Below are 12,431 nucleotides of genomic sequence, written 5' to 3' on the forward strand. Positions count from 1 at the left end.
CTTTCAATTGGCCTTAATCTAATTAATTCTGTATTTTCTGCTTTTGGAAAACTTTCCCCTATAATGCGATTACTCTTCAGGCTAATAAAACCATAAATTTAGGAGAAAATATCTGAATTCTAATGAGACTTAAGTTGCCAAGTGATTTAGGCACTTTTGCAAGTTTTTCTTGTAGTGTTTGTTCCATTAATAGTAGGGTGCCAAGTGCTGTGTATTAAGTAGGTCTAGTGCAGTAAGATCTATAGACTCCCTTGTCATCTGCATCTTCTTTCTGAAAAACTTCATTTGAAAATTTTGTAGATGTAAGAAAAATCTCCAAGATCTCTTTCAGTCCTCTTGTGTGCACTCGTTCTATCAATTTTTCTATCGGTTTCACACCAGTTGCATTTCTTCAGAGTCACTTCATATTTAGGTAATGGCATTGTCTTAATACTAGCCCATGTGTGATTTACTTTGTGTAAAAAAAGCAAAAATTAGTGATGAGTGATACAGTAAAAAACTTTTCCTCTAACAAATAATATAAATCATACCAGAGAAACCATTTGTGAAAATTACATTTTATTGTAGAAGCAAAATCTGACTATTAGATGCAAGGTTTTTAGATCTCCTTTAGTAAAGTACAAAATTGAATTTTGTGCTTCTTCCAGTTTTCTTCTGCAGGCAGCTCAGTTTACGTTTGACACTTTTCCCCAGTTTTTAGCATTAAATAATGCCCTGATACTGGTTTATATTATATTGCAATGTTTTATTTTCAAGCCCTCACCTTTTTTTGATTAAAATAATGTACTTGATATGGCTGAAGTTACAGTATTTGACCTTCCAAATGACTGTGCTCTTTCCAAAAATGAGTCCAGTTGGCAAGAAGAACATGGTTTCAAGTCAAGACCCATGTTTTATGTCAGTCTGTTTAGCTCTGTGAGGATCTAGCAAAGCTGGGACAGGATGAGGCCAGGCTGGTAAGCTCCTGTTGGTATGCAGGCTCCAAATGTTAGTGCATCACTGATAACAGATAAGTTTGAGGTGCCCAAGGCCTGGAGGGCTACCAAAAAAACCAGAGAGGAAATCAGAAGAATATGGCAAACATTTTCCTCATTCAGTAATCTTAACACACTCTAAGGGAGAAAAAAAGATGCACAGAAGGCAGCATGAACTTGCACTGTTCTATAAAAATCTCTGACAAGATCTTGCATCTTCTTTCAGTTCATATGAGCACAAAAACCTTCTTTTATCGAAGTGCTGGGAGGCCCTTACCATACTTCCTCTGCTCCACCCAGCAAGGCTTGCTGCAAAGAAACTGATGTGCAGAACCATTCACCAAGAACTGCTGTCAGTGTTCTCAGACAGGAACTTGCTCTTCCTTTCTTCTGTGCTACATCTGGAAGGAAATGGTATGTAAGAAAGATATATATTCCAGTATAGTAGGCAATCTTTTGTAGGAAGAAGGGTCTGTCTGCCACAATCATGTCCCACAGCCCACTGACCAAACCTGGGAATCTTGGTAGCCAGTGGGAAATAGTGATAGGAAAAAAATCCAGGACATAATGGTTGGACTCTGATCTTAAAGGTCTTTTCCACTCTTGCCAACACTGAAAAATATCCAGAGAAAAGAGGTGAAAGATGCTCATTTTAGCTCAGCTTAAAGACAGTGGACATAGAGCATTGTTATTTTCAGAGCACCTCAAAATTCTCTCCTGCCTGCACTGATTTTTGCTGCTTCAGATGTTTCCAATCACATGTGGTGTTAAATTGAACTGATTATGTCAGGGAGAAGATAGGGGAAAGTGGTAAACTGAAGACCTTTATTGTCAATCCATTCAGGTTTTATATATCCTGTTGCAGAGAATCTCAATATTACCTTGCCAGAAATATGATTTCTGAGAGTGTAAGATTATGTTTTCTTGACGTCAGAGTTGTTCAAGTTCAGAGAAACTAATCTCTTTCATGGCCACAGGAAAGGCTGTTATCCTTTCAGCAAGGGGTCTGACTTGAATATTGGTTAACTATTTTGTGACAGGAATCTCTTCTATGGCAATCCAGTCTGATGTGGACAAACAAGCAAAACTAAGGATCACATATACATATAGGTATACATATACGATCTACTCTCCTGCAAAGAGGCAAACTCTTGAAAGAATAAATGCATCTTAGTGTTTCTTTGAAGCACACTTCATGGAGAGCACAACTCACTTTTAGCTAATATTTCACTATTATGGAACATAACAATATCTTATCAATAGTGGTTATGACAGTTCACACTATATTAGCATACAAAACTGCACAGGCTTTGATGCCGATTGCCCAAAGAAAGCAGGTAGAAATATCAGGTAGGTATATCAGGTTAAAAGGGAATGCTATGAGGCCTATTTCAAAAGAATAAATCCTGTCTTGGGAGAAACAGCATCAGAACGTACTGTATTTGAAGAAAATGCAGTAAGTTGCATTAGATAACTCATGCCTAGTGTTACACAGAGCCAAAAAGGAACCAAAAACATTCCGTATAGGTTTCTATTTTATTCTTACTGAATTCAGCAGCTACTTCTAATTATTTTTATTAAATACAGAAAATTCAGACCTGTGTGCTTAACAGAGAAGGATGGGCAAAAAAGTGAAATACAAAGTGCTGTGTTTCTTTCAGGTTCGTTTCAAGCCTCTGGTATTAAGATCTCATGTGCAGAGAAAGCAGAGGAAGCCATTTGCAGAGCATGACAAGGTTTAAGCTTTATAGTTCAGACAGAGGTTATGACACGAGTTGCTAAGTTTACGACTTCTTAGGTAGGATCGATGCTATGCATTCTTGAGTGCCATCTACTGGCATTTTATTAACTATTTACATACACAAATACAAAGTGCTTCTGTAACCTCTGGTGCTAATCAGAGACGAAGTATTAGAGTAGTAACCTTTGTGTTCCCACGTAGTCCCAGTATAACGGTTCCTGTGTTTCAAAATCTAGTGCAAGGATCTGAATCTTAAAATGCGTTGTTTCAATGTACAATGATACAAAAACCCCACACCAATTTCAAATGTAAGCCAAGAAATTATATATTTTAACATTATTCTTAAAAGCAAGCCTGCATTTCCTATTTATTGCCTGTTATTAGGAAATAAAAGATGCTTGCAACCTATGTATTTGACTCCTATCAGTGGGAGAAAGACATTTTCTTTATGCCAAAGCTGAATAGTTTTATTCTTTTCAAATGAAATACCAGATTTATTTTGGTTATATGTGCAATATTTTAGTTTATTCTCATTTCTGAGTTATTAAATATTTTTTGTCTTTTTTTTTTTTTTTAAATTGAAATAATTTTTTACACCAAGCGGTCATCTAAAAATGAGAAAATAGTATAATACCAAAAAATATTTAATTTAGTGTTTTTGACATTTTCAAAGTTAAACATTTAAATTTTATTAAATTGATATGAACAATCCCAAAATGTTTGAAAATACAAACCTTTTATTTTCATCGGTAGATCAGATGCATGTGATGTTCATCTGAGAATTTTGGCCCAGCTCTAGATCCCTTACTCTATTTAGGTTTGCCTCAAGGAAAAAAAAAAAGTGATTTAGCATCACTTTATGTTTTTAAGACAAAAGTTGTGCATTCTTCTCCAAACTGAACACATAAATTTCATTTGATCTAATAAGAGCTTGAATCTTTGCTGCCACATTAGTTTTAGCATGATTAGTCTAACAGGTGATAAATATGGTAATTGGGAAAATTTTTTAGCTCCAAAAATCCAATTTTTCACATCTGTGCTCCCAGCTTACCACCAGTGCTGAGGAGATGAAGCTATATTTTAGTACAAGGCTAGACCTGTCAGAATAATGCTCATTTAGTTTGCAAAGCAGTTTCAAACACTCCCAGCCAAAATTTAATCACCTCCATTGCATTATGCCACTAGACTTGTCACTTCAGAGGTCAGGGATGAAGTCTGAAAGTGTGATGTTATTAATAGAGTGCAAAGCATTTTTATAATAGTCTCTGGTCCTAGGCTATAGTGAAAAAGGGTATGTTGAACTGCAGCTGAAATGAACTCTAGCATTTCTAAACTGATTGAGTGGGTTGGTGAGAGAAGGGAATAGAAAGTTGCACTATATAGAATATTACAACCTTTTTTTCCTGTTTTCCTGCTACCACTGTCGGACAATGAGTCCCCAGCATACATAAAGCCTTTAAGTTCACAGGAGCGAAAAAAGACCTGATTCTTACTGACATGGGGCCACAGGAGAGAATGAAATAGGCTAAAAACTTCATCTCTATTTCCTTACTGGGGGAATAGTGACTGACATCTAAAAATAAAGGAAAAAGGTGTAATATGATAAGCTTTTGAAATCAAAGTCACCCACAACACAAGCAATAGGAAGCCTCCACTTGTTGCTCTTCTAGTAAGTCTTTTTTGGCAAGTTTGTAGCTGGTAACTGAAAGAGGGGATTAGAACAGCAGAAGCTACACGCTATTTTTCTCAAGGCTTTTTTCCTCAAAGCCTCTCTGCTTTCCAGCCACCCTATAGGGCTTACAGCTTCATGTCAGACAAACGAGCCCTGAAAACTGTCTTCCATCCCGTTTTATGAAGGAAATGGTTTTCTATATCTGCTGCTTATTCCCAAGCCCTGGCAAAACAAGGCAAAACTCTTTGCAGCCTTCCAAATCCCAGTGGTCTGCCCAACATATTGTTTTCTTGGATTCTTCGAAGTTGTTTGTCTAAAGATGTCATTTCATTTGTCATTGTTTAATTTTATGATGATTCCTCCTGACAATCTTTTCTGATTCCATTCCATAAAGTTTCCCACTCTTAGAAATTGTATAAAACAAGCATTTAATAATTAGAACATTTATTTGAGATGAAAATAACATTTCAGTTACTCCTAATCTGCTCTGCAGCTGAAAAGTTCTGTCCTTGGGCAGTTCTGTTCTCTGTGATAGCTTGTTACTTGTGCTTTCTTGTACAAATTTTGAGATTCATGTGTTTTACAGCTATTCCCCACGATGCTCATTTTGTTTTCTCTTCTTATGACCTGTCATGTGTTCAGCTTTCCTGCTGTTAAATCTTGTTGTTTGGCAGTCTCACACTGAAAAAAGTTACACCATTTTGCATAAGCCATTTTGCATCCATGTTCAGTGAGTGTTTAATGTTTTTTTCTCTTTCTAAGCATTGCAATCCTGGTTTTATAAGAAGTTGTATTTTGCTGATTGAGGAGAATTTGTTCTGCAGCCATGCACCTTGAGGGAAGCAGACATCTAGTGCATGACATTTCAGGCAACACTCTTCAAAGGCAGCTATGTCATCCTTTTAACACAGCAGCTGACAGTTTGTATGATTCAGGTAGCTCTTCCATCACAGTTGTTGTCCTGTCCTTTAAACTGCTCAGCTGTGGGTCCTATGACCTTATGAGTTAGCTTTGCTGTTAGTATAAATGGGAAGACCCAAGCATTGAATCCCCACTTGAGAACCAGCACTTGATGTCCTGTACCTTTGCTCGCTGGCATGTTGATTGCACAGCAATTGATTTTAAAAACTGATTAAGCCAGTAAACACTGCAATTCAACACATTTACTGTCTTAACATACTAATTTGGGAAGAAAACCCAATGTGCCATGTGATGCATTGGGTTATCCTCCTGATCAAATCCATGGTGAGGCTTGTCATCTCTCCTTTTGTATTCAGCTTCGTAAGCACTCAATTACAGTCTTGTAGTAATCTGTAGTGTTCCTAGCCAAGGTCCAACCAATTCCCTTCCTACTAAGTGAGACCGGTCTTATCAGTAACATAATCATCATTAAGAAATCAATTCTAGGAGAGAGTATAATTCCTTCTGCAGCTGAGAATTAAGCTATATTTCTCCGTAATGGTGCCAGTATTCCACCACTAAAAAGCCTGCAGGTCTCCGTGATTTATTTGGACAGAAGACTTGATTTAATCAGGCATATTCTTAACTTGTTTCTCATGACCCACAGGGATGTCAGCAAACAGCAAAGCTTCCGAAATTTTCTGAAATGTCCAGATAAGTCACAAAAGTAAGACAACAATGTTCATGTTGGAAGTTTTTGTTAATTTCTCGAGTTCTACTTTTTCTATTAAGCCATTAGGTAAAACAAAAAGGCTTGGGGACAGATATGTTTCAGTCTGTTTACTGTAGTTAGCAAATGGATTAATTTCTTCCCACTGAAATTGCAACTTCGGGACAATCAATCTTTCTACATCTTGGAACATTAAACATTGCTGTTCATTTTCAGCTCCCTTTCTGTGTATGACTCAAATGTTTTCTTGAAATGCAGCTGATTTCCTATGGCTCTTAGTGTGCCATAAGGTATCACCAGATTGCAGAGGGTGCTACAGGGTGGTCATGTCAAGGCAACCTTCCAGATGGAGAAAGACAATGATCTGGAGAGGTGGCTGATGTCTTATTGCTTAGCTAAATATTCATCTGCCCTCAGCAGTTACTAAGCTACAACTGATTGTGGGAGTTGCAAAAGTAAAGCAAATTATTTACCCTTAAAACCAATAGACAACTATTAAAGAAATCTTTTGCTCTCCCAATTACAGAATTCAGAAACCTTGTTTCACCTAAATAGGACACTATTATCAGGAAAAGCAGTGGGAAGTGCCAGTGGCATCAAAGTATAAGACTGTACTTAAACATGAGATATATACATTTCTGTCCTGTGCCATTTCTCCTCAACAAACAGTAGAACTGGAACATCAAATATTCATAATGTTTAGAGAATTAAGTGCAGCCAATCCTTAGTGTATAAAAACTGCAACAAGAAAAAAAAAAGTTAATAATTTTAAATAATGGATAGATTCAAATAAAGCCTAATCTGCTCATAGATATTCTGCGAGAATAATGTGCCTACACTGTACATGTTAATTATTCATTATAATTACATGTCTGCTGTTAGATTCCTATGAAGAACTACTACAGTATGGTCTATGATCACCCTAAGCAGTCAGCAATATTTTAGTTGCTATAGGGTATCCTGCCTCCAGCTGCTGGTGTAGAAGCACACAGGTCCACAGGTCCCTTGTAGGTGTCATATGTACCAGCCCCACGCGGATGTCTCAGGCAACCTGAAGCACATCAAGGGATGTTAGATGACTTTGTTAGACCTCTGAAAAAAAAATGTCAGTTATGCCCTTTGGTCTCCAGTCATCTACTCTGCAGGACGTGAGTATTCCTAAATCTTGTGCCACATCCACCATGCATATGTCCTGGAGAGCTGTATGGTGTCACAGGTGGTACAAGACACTCCGATGAAGTATCCCAGGCCCCTCAGCAGCTCAGTGGAGCACAAGGGAGAATTCAGGTGATCAGCTAGGCTTTTAGAAGAAGACAAACCTTGCTCTGATCTCCAGACATATTGTTTTGGTTTCTTTCTTTTTTCACATTGACTGTAGATTTTTCTAGTGTTTCCAAGTTACAAGCAAACATACTAACAATGGGCAGAAGTACGATGTGAACTTCGAAAGTCCTTCTAAGTTATCCAAACCTTTAAATTTGAGAATGTGATATTTTATGTTATTTCAACTTGAATATTATGCTATCTATTTAACCTTAGTCCTGCCAACCTGGTGTCTTTTTTTTACTACAATCTAAAAGTCCGTATCAAAGGTGTTATTTGAAAAAAGACAAAGTCACAAAACAGCTACTGGAAGTAGATAGTGTCACTAGAAGTGATAGTAAGTCTGGTGTAGGGAGACAGCAGTTACCATTTAAAATCCATACTTGTGAAGTTTTATCAAAGCATACCTGGGTATGTCAGCTGCTGAATTATTCTTTTCGTATTGTAAATGTTGTCACTACTGTTCATTTTCAGACTAAAGACTGTCCTTTCTGCTTGATGGTATTCAAGATGGCCAAGACTCAGTGGTGCTCTGCAATTTCTATTTCCAAACTCGTAGCCAATTAGGTCACAGCAGGGGTATGATTGTAGCTGTTATATCACAACTGATTGTCGTCTTTTGTTATTCTTTGATTACCCAAAGTAATGCCTGTCTGATCATAGAACACACCATTTGTTTGTAATGTTGCTACAGTTACCATATTCAAAGTTAGAAACTGTATGTACTACGGTAGTGCAAGGAGCTGAAATTACTAGTTTGGAAAAGCCAGACAATAGACGTTTAACTGCAATAGCAAGCCAGGAATATGAACAGCACAGTTTATAACAGGTAGTTGATTTTGGATTGTTACAGAATGTTAGTTTCAATTTTTGTTAGAATTCTTGTTGTTTTTTTTTTTTTGCCAGCGCTCAGAAGGTACCACTGCAATTTATGCTCTGAAAACTAGGCTTCTTGAATGCTTCTAGAAATTCAGAGATGCTTGTTAAATATTGTGTTCATGGAGAACTTCTTTTAAGCATGGAAAGATTCACAAATTTTGAAAGTTTAAGAATCTATCAGGAATCGACTGTTAACAAACTTCACTAAACCTACGGTTCAATATATCAGCTGTATACACTTGACTTGATGTATATGCGGCTAAATACCCAGAGGTGCTTCAGAAAAGGAAGTAATCTTTTTCATTCTTTTTATCTAAGACAGCACTCTAAGATAGGAACACTATCTGAATTGCTGTTGGGAGTGACATTGGAAGGATGTCAATTTGCTAGGAGGACTTTAAACCTAAAGTCCTTTTTAACCATAAAGATAGTCAGATTCTGCTACAGTTTGCCTAATCAACCAGAAGATTAATTCTCATGGCACAAAGTCCATGGTGAAAAAGTAAATTAACCATAGCAAGACTATTTCCAATATGTATACTATTCATATCTGTATAACATACCTTGTTAAAATCCAATTAATAGAACTGCAGTAGGTCTGGACACCCTCAGCAATTGAAATAATGTAACGATATGAGCCCTCTAGATTTGACTGATTACCACATTACAATAAAGTTGTCATTACTACTAGGGCAAAATCTTTTTCGTAATAAAATGTTGAGACTTTTTATTTCGAGTATTTGACCAACTCTGCTTCTTTGTAGATTGAGCTTTTTTTTGCTGTTTTTGATGTTTTTTATCCCAAAAGTATTTCTATTTCTCAAGTCTTCTTATTATTCTGGAGCTATGATAATGACTAAGTATTTGTAATTAGTGTCACTTAATTTAGCGATTAGAGCCTTATCATGTAGTAGGACAAAGATATTGTTTTAATATCTCCCTAAAACTATGATAATTTCTACCGCAGTATGTACTTCCCTGCTGTTCAAATAATGGACAAATAATTCTCCTTTTCCTTCCCCACTCACTTGTTTTAGTAGAGTTTTACATTAAGGTTGTTTTATTTTATTTGATCCTTGTTTACACTGTAAAGAAGGAGAAAAATTCTCAAGAGAAATTTGCAAATGCACCCTTATTGACATGTGAGCACAATTCAGCAGACATTGTTCTGTTAGATTACCCAGTTGCCATTGAATACTTAATCTGTGTGTGTCAGAAAATAACAGTCAAAATAGAACACAGCCAGCTGAGCAAAATGCTGGCACAAAAGCAACTGGGTAAAAATAACCATGAACAAATGTGTGGATGTTACACGAAGGTTTCAAACACACAAACCAACACAGAATTGCCACCACCAGTCTATAAAATGGGATTTTTTTGAGAGTGCTGGACTCAGAAGATTAAAGAAGACTTTAATACTTTGAGGCTGAATTCTGTGTTTCTTCTGCTCTCTGAAAAAACTTAGGATGAGCACATGCATACTTCAAGGGTGTACTTCCTGCAAAGGGCTGGAAAGTTTCAGTGCCCTAGTGAAATGTGAGGAAAGTAACTACCTTCCACTTTCTGGAAGGGTTTGCCAAATCTCCTCTGCAGAAGCAGCAACCTGATTTTGGTAAGTTTACGGGTTTCACCACCATTCTTGTCATTTGTATGGACGCCTGCCACTATTACCAAACATGTTACCATTTAACCTATAGATATACTAAATAGCTAGCAAACTCAGAATTACTTCTTGGAAATGCAAAATATAAGCCTTCACATTAATGATTGGGGCACATAATAGCTCTGTGCACCCAATAGTTTCAATTCCAGAGTGCTAGTGAGGCACAGATAATGAACCATGTACCAAATCCCTGTAACATATATTTATCTTTTTTAGCACAAGATTAAATAAGGAAAAAATGTAGCCATTCCAAGAACAAATTTAGTTTACTGACATCCCTTGAGCTTTGTGCAGGGGTTAAATGAGAACAAGTCTCCTGATAGTTTCTCTTTACAGTGGAGGAAAAAGTGTTTCTAGCAGTATCATAGCAGGATGGAATTAGCAATAGAAGTATTTGCTTGTTCAAGATGCTGTACTGAAATGTCTCTCCTAATGCAGTTCTAGGAATCAGTCAGCCACTCAGCCCCATCAAGTAGACAGAGCTCTGCTTACGGGTGACTGAAGCACAGTCAGTCACCAGCTGGTTTCAAATGTATACAAGGAAAAAAAAAATAAAAAAATAAAAACCAAGTAATGGCAGCAAGAGGAGGCAATGTCTGGAAAAAGTGATACTTCCAAACTTCACTTACCCAGCACATAAAACTGCCAGCATGGTGGTCAGTGCATTTTTTAAACTTCAATCTGACTACCACTCTGCCCTCTACTTCGATTGTGAATTTTTATAAATTCAGGATGTGTTTGCAAGATAAAAATGCTGTCCTTTGACAAAATTTCCTTTCTGAAAATGATTAATACATCAGGAATCTGACTGCTTAAGGGTCAATATACTAATTAATGAGAACCCTGACCTGGCACCACAAAGAGCTGGTTAGTGTGTCTGTGGAGCACATAAGCTTTATAAAATCGTAGAATGGACAGGGTTGGAAAGGTGTGCACTGCTTCCTGCCTCTCAAGTGTCAGGTTCAGGTACCTGGCCAGAGTACCACAAAACTCCCTTCCAGACCACGAACACATTTGTTTGCATAAAGGACTGTGTTCAGGTGTTGCTTGAATTGAAGTTGCGGATACACCATTCACACATGTTTGGACTTTTGCGGGCAAAATATATCTATGCTCCACAGTGCAAGTTGAACTTTAACACACACAAGTCAAACAAGAGTTGAATTGCATTTTTAGTATGCAGTGTTTTTAATTTGTAGTTATGTAGCCAGAAATACGTCATAGGGATTTCAGTGTGCTTGGGAAAGCCGAAGAGCTTCTGATAGTGCAATTCTTCATCAAAGCAAGAGAAAGCTTTGAATCAGGCCTGATTCAGTGCAAAAATGCAATAAGAAATGGGAGTATGACAAGAGCCAAGGCGTGCAGGGAAGAAAACATCAAACCTATGCTCGCGTATAATGGATATTTTAAGAGGGATGAATGGTACCTTTATTATAAGCCTAACATATGAACAAAGTAGTGGTGAAAGAACAGTGGCTGATAGAAAGAGATGGTAGATGAAAGAATTAGGTATCATCAGAAAATGGGGAAAACAAACCTACCAAAAAAACCTTAAGAAGCAACAAAGTAAATCTGGCTTGAGTTAGGTATAAGTTAACTTGGCTTATGTATACCTAAAAGCAACAAATAAGCATTCCTCATTAAAAAGGTGGTGAATCTAATAGCCTTCTCAGGATCCAGTACATTCTCCATGGTATTCAACACCTGCCTGCCTGTTAAGTTGACAGCTGGTCCTGCAGTGATCAAGGAAACAGAACTGTATTCCAGTGTTTTTTGTGACCTTGAAAGCTTCTAGTATTCGACAAGGTCTTGAAGCACATACCTGAAACTCCTGAAAAAGTGAAATCCCAAGTGTCACAGCCTTCCCAAAAGAATCCAGTAATAAACTGTTTACAATGAGCTACTTTTTAAATTTGCTGACTTATTTTATTTTTCACATGCTTTTGAGTTTTTAGAATCCTTCTTTTAAGAAAAAACAGCCTTGAAATAAATCTGTCACAACTGAATTCAGAAACCACAAAATAAATAAATAAATAAATAGATAAATAAATAAATAAATCCAATTGCACCCTTCTCAGTCTGCAGTGGGACTATTTTCCTTAAAGGATTTCTCAATGCTTATATAGTTGACTTGCGATGAGAATAACTCCCGTAAAGTTTTTCTCTTTCCATATCTAAGTCAGAATCAGTATAAATGGTTTTACTGCTTTCAGCTGAAATACAAGACATGTTATGACTTTCTGTTCATTGTGCTTTAGTGATATTTTTCAACAAAATTGTCTGAAAGGATTGGCTATGGACTTTTGCTATAGCTAACTTGAAAGAAAAAGAAAAAGTTATAACACAATTATGTAAAAACAATAAAACTGTGAAAACTTTATTGCCTGTGGTCTTAAACATAAAATGATATGCAGACACTCTGTATGGTTCAATGTGGAACAGTGAGAATTTAAGGCACTCTGCGGATATATTTCCATAAGTATTTCAGGTGCAATTGGTGCATTTTTAAGCAAATTGGTTTACAGCCCACAGCAGCCTTCAAGAGCAAA

The sequence above is a fragment of the Strigops habroptila genome, chromosome 1 (assembly GCF_004027225.2).
Source record: "Strigops habroptila isolate Jane chromosome 1, bStrHab1.2.pri, whole genome shotgun sequence".
Lineage (NCBI taxonomy): Eukaryota > Metazoa > Chordata > Aves > Psittaciformes > Psittacidae > Strigops > Strigops habroptila.